The 19,177-nt window shown below is 51.8% G+C and overlaps 1 long non-coding RNA gene across 2 annotated transcripts; it reads left to right on the plus strand.

Moving 5' to 3' along the window:
• The first annotated feature begins 1,150 nt into the window (after positions 1-1,150).
• On the plus strand, positions 1,151-16,777 carry LOC138352613 (uncharacterized). 2 transcript variants are annotated; one of them, XR_011222839.1, is made up of 5 exons: positions 1,151-1,393; positions 14,143-14,338; positions 14,549-14,664; positions 15,707-15,861; positions 16,627-16,777. It is a non-coding gene; the product is annotated as an uncharacterized lncRNA (long non-coding RNA). The 2 variants fall into 2 exon arrangements; XR_011222838.1 differs by lacking the exon at positions 1,151-1,393 and adding an exon at positions 10,733-12,305.
• Positions 16,778-19,177: the final 2,400 nt, after the last annotated feature.

Genomic DNA, 19,177 nt, shown 5'->3' on the forward strand with positions numbered 1-19,177 from the left:
GTATAAAAATCATAATTTGAAAATGAAAATAGGTGCAGAGAGTCAGAATTTAGTTAAAAAAAATCACGCTCAGCAGTCAAATTTTCCACATTTCAGATATTTTTAAAAATGCAGAGGGGTTTGGGCAACATAAGACCCATTGCCAATTTCAATAATTGGCATATTTTCGGTATAAAAAGTTGCAATTTGAAAACGAAAGTATGTGCATAGAGTCAGAATTTGGCTTAAAAATCACGTCCAGGAGTCAAATTTCCCACATTTCAGATATTTTGAAAACTGCAGGGGAGTTTGTACTAAATATGACCTATCAGTGTATTCAATAATTGGCATATTTTCGGTATAAAAAGTTGCAATTTGAAAACGAAAGTAGGTGCAGAGAGTCAGAATTTGGCTTAAAAATCACGTCCAGGAGTCAAATTTCCTACATTTTAGATTTTTTGAAAACTGCAGGGAGGTTTGGGCAAAATATGACCCATCGCCGTTTTAAGTAGTTGGCATATTTTCGGTATAAAAAGTCGTAATTTGAAAATGAAAATAAGTGCAGAGTTAGAATTCGGCTCAAAAATCACGCTAAGGAGTCAAATTTCCAACATTTCAGATATTTTGAAAACTGCAGGGGGGTTTGTGCAAAATATGACCCATTGCCGTTTTCATTAATTGGCATATTTTCGGTATAAAAAGTCGTATTTTGGAAATGAAAATAGGTGCAGAGAGTTAGAATTCGGCCCAAAAATAACGCCCAGGAGTCAAATTTCCCACATCTTAAATGTTTTGAAAACTGCAGGGGGAGGTTTGGGGAAAATTTGATAAATCGTATTTGTCACTAATTTGCATTTTTTCGGTATAAAAAGTTGTAATTTCAAACTCCAAATATGTGCAAAAAGCCAGAATTCGGCTCAAAAATCAGACTCAGGCGTCAAATTACGACTTGTTATTTCGAAAACCTGGCAATTACTGAAAACGGCGATGGGTCAAATTTTACCCCCCCCCCCCTGCAGTGGTTTACTATAGGAGAGGGCGACCATAATATATGGTCCCAGGGTGTTGACGTTGGTGGGTGGGGCCATAATATATGGTCCCCTAGTGAGGACTTTGGCGAGGGGTGGGGCCGTAGTATACAGGCCCCTGGTGAGGACGTCGGCAAGGAGATGGTTGTGGAAATCGTATCGGAGACACCACCGTCGAAACACTTTCACTGGGGTAATTGTGACCCCTGGCCGCCGTGAGCGGAGATGTGTTCCCTGGCGTGTTCATGCTTGGAAGTAAACAATGCCGACACGGAAAGGGATTGATAGACCGCAAGACAAAGAGAGAGACACACAGACACAAGCAAACTGGAATTTTTACCGGAGTTTAGGCAAACACACAGTCGTGAAGCTCACTCAGCCTTGGGGTATGTTAATGCATTTGAATTTATATGTATTCATGTGCACCATGCAGTGCCCTGGATAGTCTGGTTCTCCATTTATTCGTCCTTCATTCTCGATTCTCGTGTTCTCCATTTATTCGTCCCTCTACTCCCTTCCCTCTTCCCGCCGACCCCCTCGTCCCTTTCCTAATGGACAGCACATTGCTGCTCGATTTAAGTGTACATATGTTCCCAGGGGGTGGTGAAGGGGCGCCTCCATTCTCCAACCCGCCCTCAGGCAATGTTCACTCCAGCCAGCGCCCGACCCCAAAGATATATTCATCAGGTTTAACATGCTGTTCAGTCATAATATAAGCTTTCTCCAATGTTAATAATATAATTATATATTATCATATTTAGACGTATGCTAGGTTATGTGTTTATGTTCTACTGCCCTCCAAAGGATACCTGATCAACCAGGCTGTGATTCATACGTCAGGCTGCGAGTAGCCGCGTCCAACAGCCTGGTTGACCAGTCCAGCAACCAGGAGGTCCGGGCCGCGGGGACGTTGAGCCCCGAAATCATCGCAAGGCAACGGCAAGGTAAGGTAGGCCAGGCTCGTTAAGGCAGCAGCTGTCCTCCAAGAATCATTCATCAATGTTTAAGATATCGCAACTCTGTAAATGTTGCTCTGTATCCACATATTACAAATTCAAATAATCGCCAACATATCTTAAGCGCCTAACTATACATAGAACTTTAATACATAAACTTATTTTTAATGCACAAGTCTTATAAAATTATAAATGCGTCATATGGGGGGGGGGGCGGGAGCGACCGTTATTTTAACGAGCCCGTCTGAGGACAAGTTGTTCACTACTTCATATACAAATATTTAATTACCAACATAACCTAACCTAATCTAATTTAGGCCTAACTATACACCAAATTCTAATATAAAATTATATTAAATTATATATGAGAAACTACCGAGTTAGAATACAGGGAACGTAATTGATCGTTATGAACACGTCAGTGGAGGTGCATGGGACGAGCCTCGCCCGAGGTGTGATTGTGGGAGGCGAGGCGGCGGGGGGGGGGTCAGACCAGACAGCGGTGTGAGAGCTGGTGTGTGTGCAGCTGTGTCAGGCCAGACAGCGGTGTGAGAGCTGGTGTGTGTGCAGCTGTGCCAGGCCAGGCAGCGGTGTGAGAGCTGGTGTGTGTGCAGCTGTGCCAGGCCAGGCAGCGGTGTGAGAGCTGGTGTGTGTGCAGCTGTGTCAGGCCAGGCAGCGGTGTGGGAGCTGGTGTGTGTGCAGCTGTGTCAGGCCAGACAGCGGTGTGGGAGCTGGTGTGTGTGCAGCTGTGTCAGGCCAGGCAGCGGTGTGGGAGCTGGTGTGTGTGCAGCTGTGTCAGGCCAGACAGCGGTGTGGGAGCTGGTGTGTGTGCAGCTGTGTCAGGCCAGAAAGCGGTGTGAGAGCTGGTGTGTGTGTGTGCAGCTGTGTCAGGCCAGACAGCGGTGTGAGAGCTGGTGTGTGTGCAGCTGTGTCAGGCCAGACAGCGGTGTGAGAGCTGGTGTGTGTGCAGCTGTGTCAGGCCAGACAGCGGTGTGAGAGCTGGTGTGTGTGCAGCTGTGTCAGGCCAGACAGCGGTGTGGGAGCTGGTGTGTGTGCAGCTGTGTCAGGCCAGGCAGCGGTGTGAGAGCTGGTGTGTGTGCAGCTGTGTCAGGCCAGGCAGCGGTGTGAGAGCTGGTGTGTGTGCAGCTGTGTCAGGCCAGACAGCGGTGTGACAGCTGGTGTGTGTGCAGCTGTGTCAGGCCAGACAGCGGTGTTAGAGCTGGTGTGTGTGCAGCTGTGTCGGGCCAGACAGCGGTGTGAGAGCTGGTGTGTGTGCAGCTGTGTCGGGCCAGACAGCGGTGTGAGAGCTGGTGGGAGGGATTCCGTCCTCTGCCTCTGGGGGGCGTGGACGTCGGGCTCTGGCTGCCAGTAGCTGTTTGTCGCTGACTGGTGGTGGTTGCTCGTTGCTGCGGGGCGCCAGCTGACTGAGGCGGAGGTCAGCAATATGGCGGCGGCTGGTGGTGGCCGCATCCGCCGTGTGAATACTGCTCGGCTGGAGTTCTCTGCACCGGTGGATTGGGAACTAGTGGCGGCTGCGCTTTTGGATGTCCTTCAGGTGGATGTTAAAGATCTCCTTGGTCTCGAGAAATTTTCTCCCACTCGCGTGGCGGTGACGTTTGCCACGTCACCTGGATACGAGCGGTTTGTGGGGTGTTGGAACGAGCGGACGACTCCCCTTCCTCATTCGGCTGTGTCTGTGACTGTCTCTGATCCGTGGGGTCCACTGACCTTTGTGAGCGTGCACGGGGTACCTGTTACGTTTCCAGAGGTGGAGCTTTCTTCTGTGTTTACGAGGTATGGTATGGTGTTGCGTCATCGGTACAACTTGTTTAGTGCCGGGCGGCTGCGGGGCCTCCGGCTGGGTACTCGCACGCTGCATATGCGCCTCAAGGAGCCCATCCCCTCCAAGGTTATGTGTTGTGGTCTTCCGTTCCGGGTTTTCTATCCAGGGCAGGCCCGCACGTGCTTCCGCTGTGGGGAGGAGGGCCATGACGCTGCCCAGTGTGAGATTCCTCGACTGGAGACTGCTTCTGTATTCAGTGTGGGGGATTTTCCCCCCCTCCGTGAGGATGGTGCATCCCTGGCTGGTCCTCGGCGTGGGGGTGTGAATGGTGGGGCACCTGTGACTGTTGTGCCTGGTGGTGCACCTGCGACTGTTGTGCCTGGTGGTGCACCTGCGACTGGTGTGCCTGGTGGTGCACCTGCGACTGGTGTGCCTGGTGGTGCACCTGCGACTGTTGTGCCTGGTGGTGCACCTGCGACTGCTGTGCCTGGTGGTGCACCTGCGACTGCTGTGCCTGGTGGTGCACCTGCGACTGCTGTGCCTGGTGGTGCACCTGCGACTGCTGTGCCTGGTGGTGCACCTGCGACTGCTGTGCCTGGTGGTGCACCTGCGTCTGCTGTGCCTGGTGGTGCACCTGCGTCGGCTGTGCCTGGTGGTGCACTTGCGACTGCTGTGCCTGGTGGTGCACCTGCGACTGCTGTACCTGGTGGTGCACCTGCGCCTGTTGTGCCTGGTGGTGCACCTGCGACTGCTGTGCCTGGTGGTGCACCTGCGACTGCTGTGCCTGGTGGTGCACCTGCGACTGCTGTTCCTGGTGGTGCACCTGCGACTGCTGTGCCTGGTGGTGCACCTGCGACTGTTGTGCCTGGTGGTGCACCTGCGTCTGATGTGCCTGCTGGTTCGTCTGTGCCTATCGTGTCTTCTGTGCCAGCTGTGGTGGAGGGCGTGGCTGCTCCTGATTCCCGTCTTCTCCTTCCGGTGGATGTGGAGGTGCATCCTGTTCCTGGTGCTTCGTTGGTGAATGGGCGAGGTGTTGGGAGTGTCGTCTCGGTGCCTCCCGTTGTAGGCGATGCTTTCACTGAGGGTGATGGGAGCGTCGTCGTTGGTGCCGGCGTTCCTGTTGCATGCATTGCGAGTCCGCCTACTGCTCCCCCTGCGGGTGCGTGCCATGAGGGGGCGTTGACCTCCCATGCTCCTCGCCGGAAGCGCGTTGCGGGGGCGCGCTCACGCAGTCGAGAGCCCCCTGGCAAACGGATTGAGGCTTCGCGGAGTTGTGCCTTGGGTGGTGCCCCCCCTCCTCCTCCTAATTCTACTGTGTCTGATATGGATTCCGAAAGTGATGCAGTGCCGGTTGGCAGCAAGAATTCCTCGTCGGTGGTGGACGTTGGTGATACCTGGTCAGTGGCAGCGGGGTCTCGGCGTGCTTCGCTGGGTGATGCCGGCACTGTCCGCCTCCTGCGGGATCAGAGGCCAGGCATTATGGTGGATTCCCCGACGGTGGAACGGCGGCAGTTTGAGCCTCAGGATGCTGACGGCGCCTCTGCAGTGGGTGGCTCTGTGCCCTCTGGTGGTCCTGGAGGGGCTGGGGGTCATTAATAGGTTCGATGGCGCCTGCTATTGTTTGTGCGTCTTTGAATGTTCGTGGTCTGAATGCTTTGACGGTCCAATTGGGCCTTGTGGATGTGCTTCGGGAGCAGCGGGTGGATGTGGCTCTGATCCAAGAGCACAATGTTCGGGATGTGTATGTGTTGCAGGGGTTGTGTGCTGAGTATCATGTTGTGCTGAACCCGCCGAGGACGTCCTTTGGGGGAACGCTGATGTTGTTTTCGCGGAGGGCATCCATTTCCGTGCTTCACACGGAAATGGATGAAGATGGGCGGGTCTTGTTTGTTCGGGCTGAGTATTTGGGGGTTGTGATTCCGTTCTTGACAGTGTACGCCCCTTCTGGGGTGGCGCATCGTCAGGACCGGGAGCTGTTTTTTCGGGAGGGGCTTTTGCCATACCTGCGGCATGATACGCGGGATTTGATCTTTGGGGGGGATTTTAATTGTGTTACGAGTGTGAGGGATTGCTCTAGTGCTCACCCTCGGAATGTTTCGGCCGCTTTAATTGAGGTTTTGCGTGCGTGCGGGTTTCGCGATGCGGCTGTTTTGTGTGGCGGCTCGTTGGAGTATACCTTCGCTGCGCGTGGGGCGAGTTCTAGGTTGGATAGGTTCTATGTTTCTGGTGGGGAGTGTTCGGTTTTTGATTTTCGCACGGTCCCGGTGGCTTTCTCGGATCATTGTATGGTGGTTGTACGGGTTGGTGTCCGGAGTCAGGTGCGGGTGGGGCCTGGGTGGTGGAAACTCAATTGTCGGTTATTGCGTTGTCCACGTATTTGTGCGCAGTTTCGGGCCTGGTGGGTTGGCATCGTTGCCCGGAAGGCTGATTTCTCCTCTTTGTTCGTTTGGTGGGAGTGGTGTAAGGTGGAGTGTCGGAGGTTTTTTGGGATTGTTGCTAAGCGGGAGGCTGCCGGGAGGTTTGGTCTGCTGCGGTTCCTTCAGGCGCGTTTGTCTTCTTTATATGTGCGGTTGAATGCTGGGGTTGACTGCTTTAGTGAGATTGCTGAGTGTAAGGAGCGTATTTGTGATTTGCGTGCGGTGTTGGCTGACGGTGTTCGCGTGCGTGCTCGTGTAGCTGAGCGGGTGGATGGGGAGAGGCTCTCTCCCTTTCTTTTAGGGAGGGAGAAGGCTGCTAGGGGTTCCGTTCTTCTCCAGGGCCTTCGGCGGCCTGATGGGTCTGTGCTTTCTAGCACAGAGGGTGTTCTGCTTACCGCACGGCGGGAGTTGGAGGCCCTCTATGGGGAGGTGCATGGTGATAGTGTGCTCGCGGGTTCCTTTTTGGACAGGTGCTTTCCCGGTTTGTCGCGCTCGGAGTGTGCCCGGTTGGTGCAGGATGTTTCCACGGTGGAGCTCCTGGAGGTGGTTCGGTCGTTTCGTTCTGGGAGAGTGCCGGGTGCGGATGGCCTGCCCATTGAGTTCTACCTTACCTTTTGGGATGTGCTGGGGGGGGTGCTTTTGGAAGTGGTGCAGGCGTGTTTGCGTTTGGGTGCTCTGCCTGATTCCTTCTGTGACGGGATCGTGCGGCTACTCCCGAAGCCGGGCGATTTGCAGTTGTTTTCCAATTGGAGGCCTATTACGCTCTTAAATGTTGATTATAAAATTCTTTCTAAGGTTTTAGCGCGTCGATGTCGGGGTGTCGTTGCGTCGGTGGTCTCTATGGAGCAATTTTGTGGTGTGCCTGGCCGTGCCCTAATGCATTGCAATGCCTTACTTCGTGACGTGCTTCTCTATGCGTCCGAGTATCGGCTTTCGGCGGCTATGATCAGCTTGGACTGGTCCAAGGCCTTTGATCGGGTGTCTTTAGAGTTTGTTTTTAGTGCTATGGAGAGGCTTGGGTTTCCGGTGGTGTTTGTGGGGTGGATCCGTTTGTTGTATGTCCGGAGTCGCAGTCGCGTTTGTGTGAATGGGTTTTTTAGCTCATTTTTTCCTATTTGCCGTTCCGTTCGTCAGGGGTGTCCCATGTCCATGCTTTTGTATGTGATTTTTCAGGAACCTCTTTTTCGGGCGGTGAAAGCGTGTTCCTTGATCGTGCCTCCTTGTCTGCCGTCCGGTCTCCGGCTACCCGTTTGCGGGTATGCTGACGACACCATTCTATTTGTAGCTTCGGAGGGTTCTGTTGAAGCTGTCCAGGACGTTCTCCTGCGGTTTGAGTCCGCTACGGGGGCCGTTCTTAATCGGGCGAAGTCGGGGTTGATGGGGATCGGTGAGTGGGCCTCCCGCCTGGTGTGGGATAGGTCGTGGTTTCCGGTGGTCTCCTCGATTCGGGTTCTTGGGATTACTTGGTTTGCCTCCTATGATCGCTCCTTGGAGTGGAATTGGGGTGCTGTCTCTCGGTCGGTTGGTGTTGCAGTTGGCCTTTTGTCGCGTCGTCCCTTGACGATTTATCAGAGGGGACTGCTTGTTGCGTGTAAGGTCTTGTCGCGTGTCTGGTTTGTGGCTCGATGTTTCCCGTTGGATCGTCGGAAGGCCTTGAGTTTGGAGAGTGTGGTGTATAGATATGTATGGTGTGGGCGTTATCAACCGGTGCGCCGTTCGACGTTGGTGTTAGGGGTGAGAGAGGGGGGTGTTGGCATTCCTGACGTTTTCACGAAGGCCAAGGCCCTCTTCTGGGTCTCGTTGCGTCGGGGGCTGGCTCTCGGTGGGGGGTTGAATACGCTGGGTGTGTTTTTCTGCTCGCTTCGCTTCAGTTTTTTGGTTGATTTGGGGGTTTGTCAGGAGGTGGCCTTGGTTACCCCCCCTGTTTATTCTTGGGCCGTGGGGATTCTTCGGGAGCTCTGCCGCCATCCTGGGTTTCTGTCTTTCTCGTGCAAGGCTGTGTATGGGGTGTTGTTGCCCCGGGTGCGGCCTCGAGTGGAGGGCTTGTTCCCGTGTTGGGATTGGGGTGGTATCTGGTCGTGTTTGGGGGCACGGTTCTTGGCGCCTCAGCAGCGTGAATTGCTGTTTCGGGTTCTGCATTTGTCGCTGGCGACTAATGAGCGGTTGTGTATGCTTGGCTTGCGTGATTCTGGGGCGTGTGTTCACTGTGGTTTATGTGAATCGCAGGTGCATGTATTTTATTTTTGTGTCCGGTTACAGGGGTTGGTGGACTGGTTTCGGGATGTCCTGGAGGTGTTTTGTGGTCCGGGTTGTCGGGGTGATGTTTTGCAGTTTTTGTTTTTGTATTTTCCGGCTTATCCGCAGCGGGTGCGTAATACATTGTGGGTTTTGGTTGCTGATTATGTGTTTTGTGTGTGGGTTGGGAGGCGGGAGGGTTTTGGGATCGCCCGAATTTTAGGATTTTTACGGGGGCGCATGCGGTTTACCTGGTGGTGGTTGCAGCGCGCTTTTCCGGAGGAGTTTGGTCGGTGGTTCACAGATGCCTATGTTCGTGGGGTTGCCTTTGGGTCGGCGGGTGCCTTGGTGGCAAGGTGATGTTCTCGGCTTGGGTGGGGTTGGGGTGTTGATGGGGGGGGTTTAGAGGGGTTGGGGGGTTTCGGGGTTTGCTTTGCTATGCGCTCCCTTTCCGCTTCTTGGGGTGTCCTTGGCGGGGGTTGCGTGTGTTTGTGTGTCTCCCCCCTTGAGATGCTGCTGCTCCTGTGTGTGTGTGGTGTGTTTTCCGTACCTCCGGGTGCCGGTTATGTCCGTATGCGTGTGGGTGTGTGATTTTGAGGGGGGTTTTGGCTCCTGCGTGGGCCTGGGTTTTCTGCTGTACTGTTTTCTACTGTTCCTTTTGTGGCCGTGTTTCGCTTTGGCCTGTAACCCTTTATTTTGCGTGCTTGGGTGCAGTGTGGTGTGCCGTGGTGGTGTGGGTGGTATGGGTGTGTTTGTCTTGTTGTTTAGAGTGTGTTTAGTGTGCGTGTACATAATTTCTTCTTATTTAGTGTATATCATTTTCCTGGGTAGCGCGTGTATGATCCTATGCTCCTTTGTTCTTCTGTGTGTGTGGTAGGCGTGGTTTTGTGCACGTGATTCTATATCCACGTCTGTGTATGTTTATGTTATTGGTTCCAGGTGTGTTTCAATGTTATTTATGTACTTTATTGTTAATTTATTTTTCATGTAATTTTCTTTGCCATGTTCTGTGTTGCTATGTAGATATGAACTGTTTAGCCTATTGTTTCCATGTACTGTTTTAGCACTTATTTCCCTGTACTGTTTAGCCCATTGCTTAAATGCGTTTTCATTTTGTTCAGCGCTTGTGTTTGTTTTGCGGTTACTGTTATTGTTTAGTGTACAGACTGTTTATTCCTGTGTACTGTTACTTCATTGGTGTACTTGATGTGTACAGGTTTGCGTTGTTTTGTGTGTTCTTGTAATTTGTGTAATTTATAAAAATAAAAAAAAAAAAAAAACTTCATATACAAATATTTAATTACCAACATAACCTAACCTAATCTAATTTAGGCCTAACTATACACCAAATTCTAATATAAAATTATATTAAATTATATATGAGAAACTACCGAGTTAGAATACAGGGAACGTAATTGATCGTTATGAACACGTCAGTGGAGGTGCATGGGACGAGCCTCGCCCGAGGTGTGATTGTGGGAGGCGAGGCGGCGGGGGGGGGGGTCAGACCAGACAGCGGTGTGAGAGCTGGTGTGTGTGCAGCTGTGTCAGGCCAGACAGCGGTGTGAGAGCTGGTGTGTGTGCAGCTGTGCCAGGCCAGGCAGCGGTGTGAGAGCTGGTGTGTGTGCAGCTGTGCCAGGCCAGGCAGCGGTGTGAGAGCTGGTGTGTGTGCAGCTGTGTCAGGCCAGGCAGCGGTGTGGGAGCTGGTGTGTGTGCAGCTGTGTCAGGCCAGACAGCGGTGTGGGAGCTGGTGTGTGTGCAGCTGTGTCAGGCCAGGCAGCGGTGTGGGAGCTGGTGTGTGTGCAGCTGTGTCAGGCCAGACAGCGGTGTGGGAGCTGGTGTGTGTGCAGCTGTGTCAGGCCAGAAAGCGGTGTGAGAGCTGGTGTGTGTGTGTGCAGCTGTGTCAGGCCAGACAGCGGTGTGAGAGCTGGTGTGTGTGCAGCTGTGTCAGGCCAGACAGCGGTGTGAGAGCTGGTGTGTGTGCAGCTGTGTCAGGCCAGACAGCGGTGTGAGAGCTGGTGTGTGTGCAGCTGTGTCAGGCCAGACAGCGGTGTGGGAGCTGGTGTGTGTGCAGCTGTGTCAGGCCAGGCAGCGGTGTGAGAGCTGGTGTGTGTGCAGCTGTGTCAGGCCAGGCAGCGGTGTGAGAGCTGGTGTGTGTGCAGCTGTGTCAGGCCAGACAGCGGTGTGACAGCTGGTGTGTGTGCAGCTGTGTCAGGCCAGACAGCGGTGTTAGAGCTGGTGTGTGTGCAGCTGTGTCGGGCCAGACAGCGGTGTGAGAGCTGGTGTGTGTGCAGCTGTGTCGGGCCAGACAGCGGTGTGAGAGCTGGTGTGTGTGCAGCTGTGTCAGGCCAGACAGCGGTGTGAGAGCTGGTGTGTGTGCAGCTGTGTCGGGCCAGACAGCGGTGTGGGAGCTGGTGTGTGTGCAGCTGTGTAAGGCCAGACAGCGGTGTGAGAGCTGGTGTGTGTGCAGCTGTGTCAGGCCAGACAGCGGTGTGGGAGCTGGTGTGTGTGCAGCTGTGTCAGGCCAGGCAGCGGTGTGGGAGCTGGTGTGTGTGCAGCTGTGTCAGGCCAGACAGCGGTGTGGGAGCTGGTGTGTGTGCAGCTGTGTCAGGCCAGACAGCGGTGTGAGAGCTGGTGTGTGTGTGTGCAGCTGTGTCAGGCCAGACAGCGGTGTGAGAGCTGGTGTGTGTGCAGCTGTGTCAGGCCAGACAGCGGTGTGAGAGCTGGTGTGTGTGCAGCTGTGTCAGGCCAGACAGCGGTGTGGGAGCTGGTGTGTGTGCAGCTGTGTCAGGCCAGGCAGCGGTGTGAGAGCTGGTGTGTGTGCAGCTGTGTCAGGCCAGACAGCGGTGTGACAGCTGGTGTGTGTGCAGCTGTGTCAGGCCAGACAGCGGTGTGAGAGCTGGTGTGTGTGCAGCTGTGTCGGGCCAGACAGCGGTGTGAGAGCTGGTGTGTGTGCAGCTGTGTCAGGCCAGACAGCGGTGTGAGAGCTGGTGTGTGTGCAGCTGTGTCGGGCCAGACAGCGGTGTGGGAGCTGGTGTGTGTGCAGCTGTGTCAGGCCAGGCAGCGGTGTGAGAGCTGGTGTGTGTCAGGTCAGACAGCGGCGTGAAAGCTGGTGTGTGTGTGTGTGTGCAGCTGTGTCAGGCCAGGCAGCGGTGTGAGAGCTGGTGTGTGTGCAGCTGTGTCAGGCCAGACAGCGGTGTGACAGCTGGTGTGTGTGCAGCTGTGTCAGGCCAGACAGCGGTGTGGGAGCTGGTGTGTGTGCAGCTGTGTCAGGCCAGACAGCGGTGTGAGAGCTGGTGTGTGTGCAGCTGTGTCAGGCCAGACAGCGGTGTGGGAGCTGGTGTGTGTGCAGCTGTGTCAGGCCAGACAGCGGTGTGGGAGCTGGTGTGTGTGCAGCTGTGTCAGGCCAGACAGCGGTGTGGGAGCTGGTGTGTGTGCAGCTGTGTCAGGCCAGGCAGCGGTGTGAGAGCTGGTGTGTGTGCAGCTGTCAGGCCAGACAGCGGTGTGAGAGCTGGTGTGTGTGCAGCTGTGTCAGGCCAGGCAGCGGTGTGAGAGCTTTTGTGTGTGCAGCTGTGTCAGGCCAGACAGCTGTGTGGGAGCTGGTGTGTGTGCAGCTGTGTCAGGCCAGACAGCGGTGTGGGAGCTGGTGTGTGTGCAGCTGTGTCAGGCCAGACAGCGGTGTGGGAGCTGGTGTGTGTGCAGCTGTGTCAGGCCAGACAGCGGTGTGGGAGCTGGTGTGTGTGCAGCTGTGTCAGGCCAGACAGCGGTGTGGGAGCTGGTGTGTGTGCAGCTGTGTCAGGCCAGACAGCGGTGTGGGAGCTGGTGTGTGTGTGTGCAGCAGCAGGGCAGGTCTATAGGTGTGTTTGGTAGACAAGAGACGCGAATTATCCCCACCATCATAACGCCAGTAAGTGTTGTTTAGTGTAAAGTCTAATTTCATGAGTCTAGGTATAACAACCAAGTTTTGCTAATATTGTAACGTGGTTTGTAACTTTTTTGTATATAAATACAATATCCATTTAATTTTTTATGCACTTTGAAGGGGGAGGGGGCTTGGCGTCCCAGTTTAAGGGGGGAGGTTCACATTACTACACATACGCAAGTGTATTCAGTTCTTACGCTGTAGCGCAAACTGAGTTTACATTAACGTCGTCGTCCCTTCACCTTCTAGTGCGTGGTCTGGTCAACTGAGTTTACATTGATATATGTGCAGGGCTAAGAACGCTTGCGGATACCGTAAACTGTTGTGTGCGTAAGTACCCTCCAGGGGTGGGTAGTCCTGCAGGCCAACATCAGAGCCTCGTTCCACCGAACCACACTGCACCCATCGTGACCTGTTATAAGATTTCAACAGGAAGTTATTTCTAATTGTATGACTGTTTTGGCTGATATTTTGAACGAATTTGTCATGCTATTAAATAACTTCATTAACAGGCCTGTTCAAATAATTGTTAGATTTATAAATTTCCGATCATTGAAATTTGCTTAGAGTACAGACTGTTGTGAAGTTAGAATAGCGTACACACACACACACACGTCCTGTAGCAGTGAAAACCATGGATTAAGCAGTGACGTGGCTGCATTGCTGTCGGCCAACATTTTTTTAACCATTAACCTCGTGTCACACCAGTGAGCCTGTAGCCTCGCCACTCCACACAATATCAGTAATATAGATCGTAACGAGGGCTGCTAGTATCGTTGAACGTCGCCAGTTAAAATATTCCCGTCTTGAGTGGCTTTAAAATATATGCACTAAAGACTGCACAATATTAGGCGGAGAATAAAAGACCATTGAATTGAAATAAGTTTATTGAGGTAAAATACACACAAAGGGATGAGGTAGCTCAAGCTATTCTCGGTACATCGTGTTAATACGTTGCAACCCGTTCTCGCAAATTTAATAAGTCAATATTGACTTATTAAATATGTGCATAGGTGACATACTTAACATAATAGCTTCCCTTGAAAAGCTTCATAGAAAACACCGACCTTACCTAACCTACTTAGTATGTTAAGATAAGCATCTTATTGCTTCGTAATTACAATTATTACCTAACCCATACCTATAATAGGTTAAGTAACAATTGTAATTACGAAGCTATAAGATGCTTATTTTAACATACTAAGTAGGTTAGGTAAGGTCGGTGTTTTCTATGAAGCTTTTCAAGGGAGACTATTATGTTTAGTATGTCACCTATGCACGCAACTAATAAGTCAATATTGACCTATTAAATTTGCGAGAACGGGTTGTACATACATATACACACAAAAAGACCATTGTATTCTCAAAAACGAGATTATTTTAACGAACCTACTTATATATTCAAACTTGATAAGCTACAGTAACGGAATATTAGGAAATAATACTAATTTGATTGCATGGCTTCAATGTCGCCTTATGAGGTATCGCTATATTAAGTTTAAAAGATTTTATATTGTATGCGGGAGTTAGGTATACAGTTGGAAAGAGCTTTGTGAACATTAGGCGAGACTTTTTTGGTCACACATCACTATGCACATTAATTAAAATATACTCTGTACAATATTTAACATGTTCTATATTTTTTTCTAAGTAATTACAACGGAAATATTAGGAAATATTAGCTGCTGTGCTTGGGGAGATGGGGAGGTGACACCCCTTGGCTAGTACATAGCGATTTGTAATTGATTTTTCAAAATGGGTAAATGTATCTACAGTACTGATGGCTTCCTAAGGTTGAAAATGTTGATACAATTCTCAACAGATTTGCTTGACGGTGTTGTTGACGGTGATGGTATGTGTTGGTGCCCTACCCACCTCCCCGCCAACGGCGCCCCAGACGCCAGCGCTCCCGTCGGAGCCCCAGGCGCCAGCGCCCCCTAGTCGCTGCCAGTACTGGTGCCGGACGCCAGAGGACACCTTCTACTGCTGCACAGATGACCATCTCTCCGACCCCACAGGTTTTCATAATTGTTCTAATTATTAATGATTTGTGCTGAAATATTTGAGTTCATGCAAGTTGTTTAGGGAAATACCGAGGTCTTGGTGTCTAATAAACGAGTTGGGGTCTTCGTGGTAGCGTGCTATTTAAGACTTGCAAGGTTAGCAAAACGTGTAATGTCTAATTGAGTTGTAAGGTGATACTTGAGGGGGTATCTTCACTGTTACAGAACACGCCGGGTATTGCCCTGCCACTCGTGTCTTGTGTCCCGTCGTAGGCAAGCTGCTCCCCGACACCTTGCCTCGCAGAGACTACAATGGTGTCGCCTTCCCCGACCTGCCTAAGGTGAGTTGATACCCATCTCTGACGGCTCTGCTGGGGGTAATTCTTGACTTCTCCCACATGTGCCTTGTTCTCTGAAGGCCACCTCACTGATGGTAACTATCAACAGCGAGAACCAAGTGTAACTATGTAGCATTATATTGTTACTAAATAAGTTCCTAGCCAGCCTTGAAGGTCTTGATGTACATCCGTGTTTTGCCCTTGGCGTGTGGGCCTTGTAATGCTCTACGTTCTTGACTGTCATCAGAGGGACCCAGATTAGATTCCCAAGCAGAACGGAAGCGATTTAGCAAGTTTCCTATCTCCTGGTGCCTTGGTTTACCTAACAGTGAAATAGGCATTTGGGAGATAGGTAATTGTTATGGGTTGCATCTTAAGTTAGCCTATAGTTATCCAAGGGGAGGATCTAGACTGCAGGCTTCCTGGCGACGGGGGTTGTCTATGTATTGGGTTATTTAGGCAACCTGACGGTTATGGCACCTGTCCTCCATGTAGGGTGATGATCTTGCCATACAGCTTTAATTCCTGTCGACTGTTTTTCATACTAGATTTAGCTTAAAATCTTGATACAGGGCAGTTTATTTGTACGGACCGTGTCTCTAAACACGAATTTGTGTAGATGTCGCGTTTGTTCCCCCATTGATTCTTTTTATTCACAATATAAAACTCGTTCTAAAACTGCTGTGAATATATTTGCTAGAAGGCTTTGGGGGGGGGGTGATTACATTAATCTCCTCCATTCAAATATTGTCGGTGGACGCCACCGACACGGGATAAAGCCTAAATGGTTAATTTTGATATTAAAATTGACTATAGGTATATACTGACCCGTTCTGTGGCTATCCCCTATTTGGACGAGTTATAACCTAGTCCAATTTCAGATGTCAAGTCATGGGTAGCGAGATCTCTATTCTGACTAATGTGTGTACAATTACTGTTAAATACCCGTTCTTCTCGCGTACTATAGTTGTCTAAAGTTGTGTGTACCATTCAAATATGTGCGTGGTTTTATATACCTACTATATAAATGCCACACCTGTGACAGGTAATCTCTCAACTTCCCTGACGGTCTTGGCTCTGGTCCCACAATTCTGTGCTACTGACGGAGGTTGTGAAGACTACGAGAAGTGCTGCTTCGACCGTTGCTTCAGGAAACATATCTGCAAGTTCGCCTCCAGCGAGGATGTGCAGCTCCTCCGGGTAGGTGCCCAAAGACCTCTTTATTAGACAGGTTAACTAAAAGTTATGTTTTGCGAGATCGTGTCTTTGTTGCTAATGGTTAGTCTTAAACTGGACCACAAAATAAAATTGTCTTGCAGCTTAAATAATGATGAACATCTTGAGCAAATCGTTTTTAGATAGTTAGGGATTGGTGGGCTGAATAATACATTCGTTCATTGCTCAGCATTACACAGGATTCTGTGGCAGAGTGAACAGCGCTTGGGGCTCGTTATCCTAAGGATCGCGGATCGATCTCCGGCCATGGCGGAAACAAATGGATAGTTTCTTTCACCCTGATATCCTGCTACCTAGCAGTAAATAGGTGCCTGGGAGTTAGACATTTGTTATCGGCTGTTTCCTTGGGAGAAGGGGATGGGGGGAGGAAATTGATTGGTTGAGAGGCGGGCTGAAAGCGCAGAGCTTAACCCCGCAAGCACAACTAGGTGAATACAGTTTGGGTAAATATTGTAAACCATAGTATACATGCTGCTGGGGGGAGGGACGAGGATAAATGTGTGGTTTACACATTGTAAACTGTAATGAGGTTAACACTCCTTGTATGATTCCTAATAATATTGGGCGTTCTTGTGAAAGAACTCATTAAACTTAGAATAGTAGTTCCATTTAGCGGTTCCTGTTCATATATTCTGTGTAACTATGATGAATAATTTAACCAATGAAATTTGAAATCCTTGTGATTGTATTCTCCATGTCTAATGGTTGACATTGATGCTTGTGGCTCAGTACTCGGACGAGGCCGCCCTGCAGGGGGACGTGGTACAGCTGGGTTACGCCTACGATCCCCACCGCTTCCTGTGAGCCTTCACTCGTTCACCACACTGCCATGTTAACCTGCATTTGTCCTTTTGATATCAATAAACCTGAACAACGATAAGTGGTTTCCTTGTACAAAGACTACATTGAAAAACTTTTGTACTGCATTTTAGTAAAGGTAATATTCGAACTAGTCTTATGCTGTTTTGTGGGAGGAGCCACCAACCCTTCCTCACACTAGGATGGTTAAAGCAGCAGCCGTCTTCCCCTGACGCATTCATCAACTTAAGCATGCTGTGTATTATAAATGGGTTGGTTCTCGTATGGCGGTTGTCAAACCGGCGTGGTGTGCGGACCCGGGTGTAGCTGCTGACGTGGCTTGGGTGCCGTGTTCTTCTAAGGGGTTCTCCCTCCCCCCCCCCACTGGAGCCGTGACGCTCTGCAGAATGGTGGGGCCTGTGCCCCTGTCGTCAGGCAGGACTCGATATGCCTAGAGTTTTCCGGGCATACGTCCTACCAGGCAGTGAAGGTGGTGTTACTCGACATGTTCCTATGGAGGCTGTGTGTGGTGTACAGCTGCTTGCTGGGATGCGGGCGATTGTGAAGTTGGGCTCCTTGGAGACTTCTTGTGATCTCGTCGTGTGCTATGATGAGTGCTCTTTCACTCTTCCTGATGGTGGATCGGTGACTTTCCCTGATCGCTGTGGTATGACGCCGTATGTGGCGGCGCATGGAACACCCAAAGAGTTACCTGAGGACCTAATACGTCGGTACTTTGGCCGTTTAGGGCGGGTCCTTCATTTGAGGATGAACGCCGTCCACACCGGGAGGTGAAAGGGGGTCCTGTGTGGGATCCCGCACTCTTGCCATGTGCCTAAGGGATCCTATACCGTCCTCTATCATGCTGTTGGGGTTCCCTATTTGTGTGTTCACGCGGGCCAGCCCCCAGACATGTTAAGGTGCGGCCTACCAGGCCACCAGGCTGCGATTTGTGAGCGCCGGGTCACCCCAATTAACTACTTGAGGAAGAGGATTTTCCCCTGCTGTCATCCTCGGATCTGTCTCCAAGTACTGGGATGTGTGTTGCTTCCCTGCCGGCTGATGCCCCGATATTGAATCCTGCGGCTCGCCTGGGTGCTGATGTAGGTGTTGACGGGGAGTTTGGGCTGACGCTCCAGGCCGCCCCTGCCTGTTCCGTCCCTGGATACGGTGCCTCGTGTCGCTCTGGATGTCACAGAGGGGCTGTCTCCTGCGGTGTGTGGTCCGGTGTTCCCGGTTGTGGATGCTGCGGTTCTCAGGAGCCGTGCTTTGAAGGTGCACCCGTCGGAGAGTTCTGTTGTGACGCGGGATGATGGTGATAGCTCGGACAACCGGCAGCCTGCCTCAAAGTGCTCGTGGCGGGTTCCAAGTGTCTCTCCCCTTTATAATGTGCCTTGAGTGGAGGGGGGGGGGGGAAGTATGGTGCTCCAGCGTCTCCTGCCATGGCTAATGGGGCTGGGGGGTGCTCTGTGTCGCCCCCTGCGCCGCTACTATAGCCTCTTCACAGTGAGAGGCTGCCCATGATAATCTGAACCTCGTCGTGATGCTGAGGAAGGATGTGCGCCGGGGGTGGAGAAGCCTTGGCTCCTGATCCCGGTGGCTGGGGCTCTGGCGTGCCTGCATCCTCTACGGGTCCGTGAGGGGCTGCCCTGAATGGATGGTTGGGTGTCTAGGCAGGGGCGTCAAGGGGGAAGATGTCTTTGCACCAGTGTGGGAGAATGGACGATGCAGTAGGACTCCCCTGTTAAAATTGGAGAGTGCTCCTGTCGACGACGCACCCCTTCCTGCACTGGCCCATGCTCGGCCTCCCTGACTGCCTTGGTAGATGGTATCCCTTGGTTCCAGGCCCCAAACTGTTTAAAATGATTACTTTATGGATGACGACTCGACCTCTCTTAACCCAGGCTTATGGGTTGGGCGACCAGGCCCCTGAGTTGGACTGTGATGGCAGACCGGGCTCGTAGGCCCCCCTCCTCCCAACTACATTGGGCCCAGGTCCGGACTACCACCCTCCCTCCTCTTTGGTAGGGTCGAGCCCCGAGACCCCCAGTGGTGACCACCTCGTCCTTTGGTGCGGCTCCATTTCTCATTCTGATTACTGAGCCTTTTTATGAAAATTACCTCTGATGGTGGGACTCTTCTGCCCTGTCCCCCTCCCCGCTCAGCTCGTTGTCGCCGTGTGGGGGCTTAGTGGGCGGCTGCCGGAGTGTGATGCTCCTTGGGACAGTCCTCTGTCCTTTTCTAGCCTTGTGCTCCTGCTGCCGTCCTCTCCAATTCTGCTGGGCATCTTTTCCTTTTCCTTCTGTTTCGTTTTTCTCCACCCTCTTCTCCTATCTGCTTGCCGTTTCCTGCCGACCTTTTGTTCGTTCTGGTTCTTCCCTTGGTTTCTTCTATTTTGACGCCCGGGTGCTTGAGGAGGCATACTCTTGCACCCATAGAACTGTAGTACCCGACGTCGAGAGCGAGGGGAACCTTTTATTGT

The sequence above is a fragment of the Procambarus clarkii genome, chromosome 54 (assembly GCF_040958095.1).
Source record: "Procambarus clarkii isolate CNS0578487 chromosome 54, FALCON_Pclarkii_2.0, whole genome shotgun sequence".
NCBI classification, from domain to species: domain Eukaryota; kingdom Metazoa; phylum Arthropoda; class Malacostraca; order Decapoda; family Cambaridae; genus Procambarus; species Procambarus clarkii.